Consider the following 12,500-nt stretch of genomic DNA (forward strand, 5'->3'; position numbering starts at 1 on the left):
GATGCTCCAGACTTAGCTTGGCGTCCCATGCCGACACTCCGGGGTAGTACCATTACCCCTACCCGGCAGCCAGGGGTAGTACCCGTAACCCTCATTGGTACTCCGGGGTAGTACCAGTACCCCCACCCGGCAGCCAGGGGTAGTACCCGTAACCCCCACCTGTACTCCTTGGTAGTACCCGTATACCCCCGCCCGATACTCCGGGGCAGTACCCGCATACCCCCGCCCGGTACTCCGGGGCAGTACCCGCATACCCCCGCCCGGTACTCCGGGGAAGTACCCATATACCCCCGCCCGGTACTCCGGGGCAGTACCCGCATACCCCCGCCCGGTACTCCGGGGCAGTACCCGCATACCCCCGCCCGGTACTCCGGGGAAGTACCCATATACCTCCACCCGGTACTCCGGGGCAGTACCCGCATACCCCCGCCCGGTACTTCGGGGCAGTACCCGTATGCCCCCGCCCGGTACTCCGGGGCAGTACCAGTACCCCCGCCCGGTACTCCGGGGTACTACCCGTAACACCCACCTGTACTCCTTCGTAGTACCCGTATACCCCCGCCCGGTACTCCAGGGCAGTACCCGCATACCCCCGCCCGGTACTCCGGGGCAGTACCCGTATACCCCCGCCCGGTACCCCGGGGTAGTACCCGTGTACCCCCGTCAGTACTCCGGGGCAGTACCGGTACCCCCGCCCGGTACTCCGGGGTACTACCCGTAACCCCCACCTCTACTCCTTGGTAGTACCCGTATACCCCCGCCCGGTACTCCGGGGCGGTACCCCTATGCCCCCCGCCCGGTACTCCGGGGCAGCACCCCAATGCCCCCGCCCGGTACTCCGGGGCAGTACCCGTATGCCCCCGCCCGGTACTCCGGGGCAGTACCAGTACCCCCGCCCGGTACTCCGGGGTACTACCCGTAACCCCCACCTGTACTCCTTGGTAGTACCCGTAACCCCCGCCCGGTACTCCGGGGAAGTACCCATATACCTCCACCCGGTACTCCGGGGCAGTACCCGCATACCCCCGCCCGGTACTCCGGGGCAGTACCGGTACCCCCGCCCGGTACTCCTTGGTAGTACCCGTAACCCCCGCCTGTACTCCTTGGTAGTACCCGTATACCCCCGCCCGGTACTCCGGGGCAGTACCCGCATACCCCCGCCCGGTACTCCGGGGAAGTACCCATATACCTCCACCCGGTACTCCGGGGCAGTACCCGCATACCCCCGCCCGGTACTCCGGGGCAGTACCCGTATGCCCCCGCCCGGTACTCCGGGGTACTACCCGTAACCCCCACCTGTGCTCCTTCGTAGTACCCGCATACCCCCGCCCGGTACTCCGGGGCAGTCCCCGCATACCCCCGCCCGGTACTCCGGGGCAGTACCCGTATGCCCCCGCCCGGTACTCCGGGGTACTACCCGTAACCCCCACCTGTACTCCTTCGTAGTACCCGCATACCCCCGCCCGGTACTCCGGGGCAGTCCCCGTATGCCCCCGCCCGGTACTCCGGGGTACTCCGGGGTACACCTGATGTCCCTACGGGCACGCGGGTTTAGACCCACCCTTCCTACCCGACCGTCCTCCTTAGGCCCGGTCTCCCTAGGCGACGATCCGGGATAGAACCCGTTCCCCCACCAGTACTCTGGGCCCGTGGCGGAACCCTTTGTGACGCGCCAGTGTTCTGCCTGCTGTCCCTACGGGCGCGCGGTGTTAGATCCCGGCCCCCCATCCTGACCCTCCAGGGTAGGCCCGGTATCCCTACCTGATGCTCCGGGGTAGGCCTGGCGTTGCTTCCCAGCGCTCTGGTGTAGTACCGGTACCCCCGCCCGGTACTCCGGGGCAGTACCCCTGCCCCCGCCCGGTACTCCGGGGTAGTACCCGCATACCCCCACCCGGTACTCCGGGGCAGTACCCGTGAGCCCGCCCGGTACTCCGGGGTAGTACCCGTATACCCCCGCCCGGTACTCTGGGGCAGTACCCGTGTACCCCCGTCAGTACTCTGGGGCAGTACCGGTACCCCCGCCCGGTACGCCGGGGGAAAAACTGCTGTCCCTACGGGCGCGCGAGTTTAGACCCAGCCTTCCTACCCGACCCTCCGCCTTACGCCCGGTGTCCCCAGGCGACGTTCCGGGATAGAACCCGTTCCCCCACCAGTACTCTGGGCCCGTGGCGGAACCCCTTGTGATGTGCCGGAGTTCTACCTGCTGTCCCTACGGGCACGCGGCGATGGATCCCGGCCCCCCATCCTGACCCTCCAGGGTAGGCCCGGCCACCCTACCTGACCCTCTGGGGTCAGCCCGGTATCCCTACCCGACGCTCCGGGGTAGGCCTGACGCCCCTACCTCATCCTCCGGGGTAGTACCCGTACCCCTACCGGTGCTCCGGGATACACCTGCTGTCCCTACAGGCGCTCCGGGGTAGGCCCGGCCACCCTACCTGACCCTCTGGGGTCAGCCCGGTGTCCCTACCCGACGCTCTGGGGTACGCCTGGCGCCCCTACCTCATGCTCCGGGGTAGTACCGGTACCCCTGCCGGTGCTCCGGGGTACACCTGCTGTCCCTACAGGCGCTCCGGGGTAGGCCGGGCCACCCTACCTGACCCTCTGGGGTCAGCCCGGTATCCCTACCCGACGCTCCGGGGTAGGCCTGGCGCCCCTACCTCATGCTCCGGGGTAGTACCGGTACCCCTACCGGTGCTCCGGGGTACACCTGCGGTCCCTACAGGCGCTCCGGGGTAGGCCCGGCCACCCTACCTGACCCTCTGGGGTCAGCCCGGTATCCCTACCCGACGCTCCGGGGTAGGCCTGGCGCCCCTTCCTCATCCTCCGGGGTAGTACCGGTACCCCTACCGGTGCTCCGGGGTACACCTGCGGTCCCTACAGGCGCTCCGGGGTAGGCCCGGCCACCCTACCTGACCCTCTGGCGTCAGCCCGGTGTCCCTACCCGACGCTCCGGGGTAGGCCTGGCGCCCCTTCCTCATCCTCCGGGGTAGTACCGGTACCCCTACCGGTGCTCCGGGGTACACCTGCGGTCCCTACAGGCGCTCCGGGGTAGGCCCGGCCACCCTACCTGACCCTCTGGGGTCAGCCCGGTATCCCTACCCGACGCTCCGGGGTAGGCCTGGCGCCCCTACCTCATCCTCCGGGGTAGTACCGGTACCCCTACCGGTGCTCCGGGATACCCCTGCTGTCCCTACAGGCGCTCCGGGGTAGGCCCGGCCACCCTACCTGACCCTCTGGGGTCAGCCCGGTGTCCCTACCCGACGCTCCGGGGTAGGCCTGGCGCCCCTACCTCATCCTCCGGGGTAGTACCGGTACCCCTACCGGTGCTCCGGGGTACACCTGCGGTCCCTACAGGCGCTCCGGGGTAGGCCCGGCCACCCTACCTGACCCTCTGGGGTCAGCCCGGTATCCCTACCCGACGCTCCGGGGTAGGCCTGGCGCCCCTACCTCATCCTCCGGGGTAGTGCCGGTACCCCTACCGGTGCTCCGGGGTACACCTGCGGTCCCTACAGGCGCTCCGGGGTAGGCCCGGCCACCCTACCTGACCCTCTGGGGTCAGCCCGGTATCCCTACCCGACGCTCCGGGGTAGGCCTGGCGCCCCTACCTCATCCTCCGGGGTAGTGCCGGTACCCCTGCCGGTGCTCCGGGGTACACCTGCGGTCCCTACAGGCGCTCCGGGGTAGGCCCGGCCACCCTACCTGACCCTCTGGGGTCAGCCCGGTATCCCTACCCGACGCTCCGGGGTAGGCCTGGCGCCCCTACCTCATGCTCCGGGGTAGTGCCGGTACCCCTACCGGTGCTCCGGGGTACACCTGCGGTCCCTACAGGCGCTCCGGGGTAGGCCCGGCCACCCTACCTGACCCTCTGGGGTCAGCCCGGTATCCCTACCCGACGCTCCGGGGTAGGCCTGGCGCCCCTACCTCATCCACCAGGGTAGTGCCGGTACCCCTACCGGTGCTCCGGGGTACACCTGCGGTCCCTACAGGCGCTCCGGGGTAGGCCCGGCCACCCTACCTGACCCTCTGGGGTCAGCCCGGTGTCCCTACCCGACGCTCCGGGGTAGGCCTGGCGCCCCTACCTCATCCTCCGGGGTAGTACCGGTACCCCTACCGGTGCTCCGGGATACCCCTGCTGTCCCTACAGGCGCTCCGGGGTAGCCCCGGCCACCCTACCTGACCCTCTGGGGTCAGCCCGGTGTCCCTACCCGACGCTCCGGGGTAGGCCTGGCGCCCCTTCCTCATCCTCCGGGGTAGTACCGGTACCCCTGCCGGTGCTCCGGGGTACACCTGCGGTCCCTACAGGCGCTCCGGGGTAGGCCCGGCCACCCTACCTGACCCTCTGGGGTCAGCCCGGTATCCCTACCCGACGCTCCGGGGTAGGCCTGGCGCCCCTACCTCATCCACCGGGGTAGTGCCGGTACCCCTACCGGTGCTCCGGGGTACACCTGCGGTCCCTACAGGCGCTCCGGGGTAGGCCCGGCCACCCTACCTGACCCTCTGGGGTCAGCCCGGTATCCCTACCCGACGCTCCGGGGTAGGCCTGGCGCCCCTTCCTCATCCTCCGGGGTAGTGCCGGTACCCCTACTGGTGCTCCGGGGTACACCTGCTGTCCCTACAGGCGCTCCGGGGTAGGCCCGGCCACCCTACCTGACCCTCTGGGGTCAGCCCGGTATCCCTACCCGACGCTCCGGGGTAGGCCTGGCGCCCCTACCTCATCCTCCGGGGTAGTGCCGGTACCCCTGCCGGTGCTCCGGGGTACACCTGCGGTCCCTACAGGTGCTCCGGGGTAGGCCCGGCCACCCTACCTGACCCTCTGGGGTCAGCCCGGTATCCCTACCCGACGCTCCGGGGTAGGCCTGGCGCCCCTACCTCATCCTCCGGGGTAGTGCCGGTACCCCTACCGGTGCTCCGGGGTACACCTGCGGTCCCTACAGGCGCTCCGGGGTAGGCCCGGCCACCCTACCTGACCCTCTGGGGGTCAGCCCGGTATCCCTACCTGATGCTCCGGGGTAGTCCTGGCCTCCTTACCTGTGTCTCCGGGTAAACCTGGCCACGCTGCAGGGTCGGCCTGCACTCCCTGGCCGCGCTACGGGCCGGTCCTGATTAGTGTATTAAGACCGCTCCGCGATTCCACTTTCTTAAAATTTATTGTGTCTGACAGCTTGTCTTTTACCGCGCACGCAGGCAGGCAGGCAGGCAGGCACGCGTCAAAAACGTGAGAGCAAAGCGTTACCCGCAGTCGGTGTACTTTATCGGTAACGACTTCTTCGGGAAGAGGCGCCGACGCTGCTCTCTCGTCTCTGTACGAGTCGGTGGCCGTCCGGGTACCGCGTGGCACCGTTGGCGTGGGATCCGCTCCTAAACGAATACAGAAGAATCGATACGCTATGAATCGTCATCGATTGAAGTTATTAACAGTTGACGAGCGATGCTGGATTGTATCGTTTATGGAGCGTCACCTACCGACTGATTTAGCGCTACGCGGTAATACGCTTTCTGGCAGTTCCTTAAATAACAAAACTCATTCGTTCACGCACGCTAGGTGTGCGTCCCTTCGTTAATAGCCGGAGAAGGAATACGTACGTACGTACGTACCTACCAGCGGATCGTCACGGATTGAATGTGACTCGATTAGTAGTCACCAGTATTATAAATTACCGACTCCTAAAGTTTGATTGCGGCACTCCTTTAGGACCTTGCGACGCTCTTGGTTAACGTTAGCGTTCTCCGGCCCCTGCGTTATCGCGCATTAACTGTTCATTGGCCTCCGAGGGACGGCGGTCTCGCAGGCCTCTGAAGAAAGCCAGTCGGCTGCCTGACAAGCGGTCCCTGTGGCCGAGGCCGACTTAGCCGAGCATCCTCGGAGACGACGAGCTCGCGTGGCCGCCGTGCCGGCTGACCGGCCCACCCCGGGGCCGTTTCCCCCCCGCTCCCGTCGCCGAAGGAGCGCGCCCCCCGCCACCGCCTAAGGCCGCTGGGACCTTCCTCACCGCTCGAACGCATCCCGCCGGCGACGGAGCCGCTGATGCCCCTCTGTCGGAAGCGCGGCGCGCCTCTCCGGCAGCCCTGGCTGGGGCCCTGGAGCCCCAGGTCTCTGCCCAGGCCGAGGCACGCGGCTGCTGCTTTGCCAGGGACGGGTCCGACCGGGAGCCGAGCGCATCGCCCGTAGGCAGGCACGGGCGCAGGCCGGACGTCGAAGCGGCCGACCACCCGGGCTGTAACAGAGAAAGCGGCGTTAGCGACACCGTTACAAATCTTTCTCATTTCCACCTGCGTGCGCGCCCGCACCCCGCCAAAACAGGCCCCCGGCCCGAACGCCCACCGCCTGCTGCTGCAGCCGCTCACCCGCCCTTAGACACACGCACGCGCACGCACGCACTGCCCCCCCCCATTCGAGTCCCCGCCCCAAACACCTCCCGCCCGCCACCGCACCCACTCGCACGGGGCTACACACGTGCGCACCCCCCCCCCGCAACCGGCCCCCCCCAGCCCAAACCCTCCACCCGCTGCCCCGCTCACAGTCGTGCGCTCAAAACGCACACGCGCGCAGCCCCCCCCCCCCCCCCCCCCCCGCCCGAAACAGGGCCCCGGGCCGACACCCCCCACCCCCGTCACCCCGGGCCCGCCGCTGCACGCACACACACACCGCCCCCCCGCCCTCCCGCCACGCAGTTCGCGCCGAGCCTGGCTGCCCCTGCTCCCCCCTTCCGCCACCAGGCTTGCCGCCCCCGGTGGTGGAAGGCGGGAGACTTTAGGACCCTGCGGCGTCCCTGCCGGCTCCGTGCCCGGGCGGGAGAGGGGAGCCCCCCCGGTGCCCTGCCGTCTCTAAACCCCAGCTGCCGAGTCCCTATCCTGCCGCACCCGTGGCCCCGCTCCCGCCTTTCTTTCTCAGCCAGCCACGCACTCGCCCTGCTCCACTCCCGCCCGCCCCCGCCGCGGGGGGAAAACTAAAGGACCGGGGGGGTGGGACGGGGACGGGGACGGGGGAGAGAAGTAAAAAAAATAAAACTCCAACCGATCCAAACAGAAGCCTTCTCCGAAAAGACACACCGTCCCCCCTCGCCAGCCTGCCTCTGCGCCAGGCTCCCCGCCTGCTCGCCAGCCGCTCTCGCCCTGCTCCACTCCCGCCCGCCCCCGCCGCGGGGGGAAAACTAAACGACCGGGGGGGGGGGGGACGGGGACGGGGACGGGGACGGGGGAGAGAAGTAAAAAAAATAAAACTCCAACCGATCCAAACAGAAGCCTTCTCCGAAAAGACACACCGTCCCCCCTCGCCAGCCTGCCTCTGCGCCAGGCTCCCCGCCTGCTCGCCAGCCGCTCTCGCCCTGCTCCATTCCTGCCCGCCCCCGCCGCGGGGGGAAAACTAAACGACCGGGGGGGGGGGGGACGGGGACGGGGACGGGGACGGGGGAGAGAAGTAAAAAAAATAAAACTCCAACCGATCCAAACAGAAGCCTTCTCCGAAAAGACACACCGTCCCCCCTCGCCAGCCTGCCTCTGCGCCAGGCTCCCCGCCTGCTCGCCAGCCGCTCTCGCCCTGCTCCACTCCTGCCCGCCCCCGCCGCGGGGGGAAAACTAAACGACCGGGGGGGGGGGGGACGGGGACGGGGACGGGGACGGGGGAGAGAAGTAAAAAAAATAAAACTCCAACCGATCCAAACAGAAGCCTTCTCCGAAAAGACACACCGTCCCCCCTCGCCAGCCTACCTCTGCGCCAGGCTCCCCGCCTGCTCGCCAGCCGCTCTCGCCCCCCCTCTTTTCTAGCCTCCTTTCCCCGCCGCTGCTGCCGCCGCGACTGAGCAGCAGACCGTTGCCGTGGCGGGAAACACCACAGTTTCCGGGGGCCCCGTTGCCGGGCTGCAGACCACCCCACCCAGCCACCCGCCCCCCAACCCCCCGTCTCCAGGGCGCCGGAAAGTCTGTGATCGGGTGGGGCCGGGGGAGGGGGGGGGGGGGGGGCTGCACCTACTGGCCTGCAGGTCCGGGACTGCAGCGCGGGGAGGGAGGGGGAGCACACCGGTGCAGGGGTGCGTGTAGCTGTGTGTGCCTGCGTCGCGTTCTGTGTGTGTGTGTGTGTGTGTGTGTGCGCGCGCCTCTGAGCGCGCGTGTGTCACCGGGGGGGGGGGGGTGGCAGTGCCTGCAGGATCGCAGATATGTATTTTAAAGTATTTATTTTATGAAAAAAAAGGAAAACGTCAAAAAAACACCAAAAAAAACCAGGCGGGGGGGGGGAGAAAAATTAAAAACAACCCCCCAAAAAAAGCCCAAGACCGCAAAAACCAAAACCAAAAGTCGGCGAGCACCCAGCAGCGCCGGGACCCGAACCTGAACCTGGCAAGGGGCTACCAGTCCTGAAGGCACCCAGTGAACAGCGAACTCGCGCCGGGGAGCCGGGCAGTTTGTGCCGGGGGCTGCCACCTCTGCCCGGACCCCGCCGACAGAATATGGTTGGGGGGGGGGGGGGCAGCAGCGGAGCAGAGGGGCTGGCTGGTGTGGTGAAGCTGGCAAGTGCCTGGCAGCCACCGGCTCGGAATAGGTGCGTGCACGTGCATGAGAACGACGAGGGTGGGGGGGGGGTGTGTGTGTGTCAGGAAACAAAAATTATTTTGAAAACTGGTTGTCGTTAATATTGTATTAATATTTCCCGCCGGAATCAATAAAGGTGAAATAACTCTTGCATCAGACAGTACGTTTAAACGTGCTCCCTTGGTGTAGAAGTGGTTCAAACTCGGGAAGGGGAGGGGGAAAGAAATGCCGTCCGGGAGAACCGGGAGAGGGTGGCCCTTTTAATCAGATTTGCTAAAATCTCAAAAGAAAGAAAAAAAAAAAAAAAACCGAAAAAAACGAACCAAAAACAGGCGCACCTGCCCCCCCCGCCCCCCCCCGCCCAAGGGGCACCGAACGGCTGCCAGGTCTACCCGGCTCCGCGGGCGGCCGCCAGGTCTACCCGGCTCCGGAGGCCGGCGCGGCCGCCGGCGGCGCCCGGAGGACGCGGGGTGTCGCTGCCGCAGCGGCCGGTGAAAAGGGCCGCCAGGTCTACCCGGCTCCGCGGGCGGCCGCCAGGTCTACCCGGCTCCGGAGGCCGGCGCGGCCGCCGGCGGCGCCCGGAGGACGCGGGGTGTCGCTGCCGCAGCGGCCGGTGAAAAGGGCCGCCAGGTCTACCCGGCTCCGCGGGCGGCCGCCAGGTCTACCCGGCTCCGGAGGCCGGCGCGGCCGCCGGCGGCGCCCGGAGGACGCGGGGTGTCGCTGCCGCAGCGGCCGGTGAAAAGGGCCGCCAGGTCTACCCGGCTCCGCGGGCGGCCGCCAGGTCTACCCGGCTCCGGAGGCCGGCGCGGCCGCCGGCGGCGCCCGGAGGACGCGGGGTGTCGCTGCCGCAGCGGCCGGTGAAAAGGGCTGCCAGGTCTACCCGGCTCCGCGGGCGGCCGCCAGGTCTACCCGGCTCCGGAGGCCGGCGCGGCCGCCGGCGGCGCCCGGAGGACGCGGGGTGTCGCTGCCGCAGCGGCCGGTGAAAAGAGCCGCCAGGTCTACCCGGCTCCGCGGGCGGCCGCCAGGTCTACCCGGCTCCGGAGGCCGGCGCGGCCGCCGGCGGCGCCCGGAGGACGCGGGGTGTCGCTGCCGCAGCGGCCGGTGAAAAGAGCCGCCAGGTCTACCCGGCTCCGCGGGCGGCCGCCAGGTCTACCCGGCTCCGGAGGCCGGCGCGGCCGCCGGCGGCGCCCGGAGGACGCGGGGTGTCGCTGCCGCAGCGGCCGGTGAAAAGAGCCGCCAGGTCTACCCGGCTCCGGCGGGACTTAGCCGCATTTCGGGGGCGGGGAGGTAGACCTGATAGCCCCGCCACTTTCTCGGAGCTGGCCAAGGGGTCGCTGTTTTTCGCTGCCTCCAGTTACGTCATCGTAAAAGTCGGTGTCATTGGCGGGTCTCCCCGGTGGGCAGGGACGGCACTCTTGGAGCCGGCCGGGGGCGGGGACGTGATCTCCCGTACTATAGGAGGTAGTGGTGACTCGTGCACGGAGCAGCGCTAGTGAGCGGCTGCAAGGCTTACGGCTCAGCCGGCGAAGTGGAGCGCTGGGCGGCCGTTGTGGTGGTGGTTTTGCCTGGTGGTTCGGCTCGTTTTCTGTCTGTTCGGCCGGTTGGTCTCTCCCGGTGTTTTCCAAGTAAGCCAGCCGGGCGCCTGCGAGGGTCTGGCAGGCTGGCGGTGGCTGTTGACCCGAGTGGTGCGAGAGGTGCAAAGGTGGATTCCGCAGGGCATAGCCCGGTGGCCGGCGGCGGCCACCGGCACTCGAACGCTGGAAGACCGGGTGGAGCCGAGCCTGCCTCGGCTTTCCCCCGGCCCCGGAGGGCCCGATGATGGCAAAGGTGGAGCGCTGGTATATGCGAGGGCAGCTGCCCGTGAGCATCCAGCCCGCCGCGGCTGCCGCCGCCTCCTGAGGGCCTGGTGATGGGCGGGCGAGGTGGCGGCACCTCGTCCTTTGACTCTGGCCTTAAGCTGGAGCGGGCAGAGCGGCAGCCGGTCCCGGTGGCTGGCAGCCGGATGCAGACGGCTGGGGGTTCTCGTGCGTGCCGCAGCTTCCCCCCAGCCCCCGAGGGCCCGATGATGGCACAGGTGAGAGGCCGCAGCGCCTCGTCCTGTTTTTGCCGGCATGAGCCACGCGTGGGCGGCCTGTGGTGTCCGGCCTGCCCCGGCTTGCCTGGTTGCAGGAGGGCTCGGTGGAAAGGTCTGCAGCGCTGTACCGGGTTTAGAGGTGGCGGCACCTCATCGCGTTTTCTCCGGCCTTAAGCTGGAGCCCATGCACGAATTGGGCAGAGTGCAAGCGGCAGCCGGTCCCGGTGGCTGGCAGCCGGATGCAGACGGCTGGGGGTTCTCGTGCGTGCCGCAGCTTCCCCCCAGCCCCCGAGGGCCCGATGATGGCACAGGTGAGAGGCCGCAGCGCCTCGTCCTGTTTCTGCCGGCATGAGCCACGCGTGGGCGGCCTGTGGTGTCCGGCCTGCCCCGGCTTGCCTGGTTGCAGGAGGGCTCGGTGGAAAGGTCTGCAGCGCTGTACCGGGTTAGAGGTGGCGGCACCTCATCGCGTTTTCTCCGGCCTTAAGCTGGAGCCCATGCACGAATTGGGCAGAGTGCAAGCGGCAGCCGGTCCCGGTGGCTGGCAGCCGGATGCAGACGGCTGGGGGTTCTCGTGCGTGCCGCAGCTTCCCCCCAGCCCCCAAGGGCCCGATGATGGCACAGGTGAGAGGCCGCAGCGCCTCGTCCTGTTTCTGCCGGCATGAGCCACGCGTGGGCGGCCTGTGGTGTCCGGCCTGCCCCGGCTTGCCTGGTTGCAGGAGGGCTCGGTGGAAAGGTCTGCAGCGCTGTACCGGGTTAGAGGTGGCGGCACCTCATCGCGTTTTCTCCGGCCTTAAGCTGGAGCCCGCGAAGCGGGAAGAAAAGTGCGGCTGTACCTGGTGGCTGGCAAGTCGAACGCAGGCGGCTGGGGTTGTCTCGCTTCTGTGGCATTCCCCCAGGCCCCGAACACCCGTGCGCGGCATGGGTCCAGGTGCCTTTTTTTTCCCCGACGGCAAGCGGTTGCCTGTGGGGCGGGCAAAGACCGGCAGCCGGTGGCGGTTGCCGGCACTCGAACGCTGGAGGAGCTGGGGCAGTTGAGCCTGCTGTGGCCATCCCCCGGTCCCGTTACCTTCCTCAAGGGAATCGTTGTCTGGAGCCGGGTGGCCCGTGGCACCTCCCGCTCCACGATTTGACTGATCCAGACCCACAGGCAGCGCCCGCTGAGGCGTCCTCGGGTGCGTCGGAGAGCCTCCACGGCGGGCCGGCTCTGCCGGTGTTCAGGCCGTTGGAGCACCTCTCGCAGGCGTTGCCCTCACTCGCACGCAGAGCCCCCGCACCTGCCGTCCGCCCCCGGTTGGCGACGGGTGCGAGTGGCCGTCGCTGTCCCAGGACTCGTGGCCGTGGGGCCTCCGCTCCTTCCTCCGTTCCCTTCCCTTACTGATCGATGAGGCGTTTAGGGCGCGTCGGAGGGGCTTCCCGGCGGGCCGGCTCTGCCGGTGTTCAGGCCGGCGTTGCACCTCTCCGCAGACGTTGCCCTCTCACTCGCACGCAGAGCCCCCGCACCTGCCGTCCGCCCCCGGTTGGCGATGGGTGCGAGTGGCCGTCGCTGTCCCAGGACTCGTGGCCGTGGGGCCTCCGCTCCTTCCTCCGTTCCCTTCCCTTACTGATCGATGAGGCGTTTAGGGCGCGTCGGAGGGGCTTCCCGGCGGGCCGGCTCTGCCGGTGTTCAGGCCGGCGTTGCACCTCTCCGCAGACGTTGCCCTCTCACTCGCACGCAGAGCCCCCGCACCTGCCGTCCGCCCCCGGTTGGCGATGGGTGCGAGTGGCCGTCGCTGTCCCAGGACTCGTGGCCGTGGGGCCTCCGCTCCTTCCTCCGTTCCCTTCCCTTACTGATCGATGAGGCGTTTAGGGCGCGTCGGAGGGGCTTCCCGGCGGGCCGGCTCTGCCGGTGTTCAGGCCGGCG

This window comes from Buteo buteo, unplaced genomic scaffold (assembly GCF_964188355.1).
Source record: "Buteo buteo unplaced genomic scaffold, bButBut1.hap1.1 HAP1_SCAFFOLD_37, whole genome shotgun sequence".
Taxonomy (NCBI): domain Eukaryota; kingdom Metazoa; phylum Chordata; class Aves; order Accipitriformes; family Accipitridae; genus Buteo; species Buteo buteo.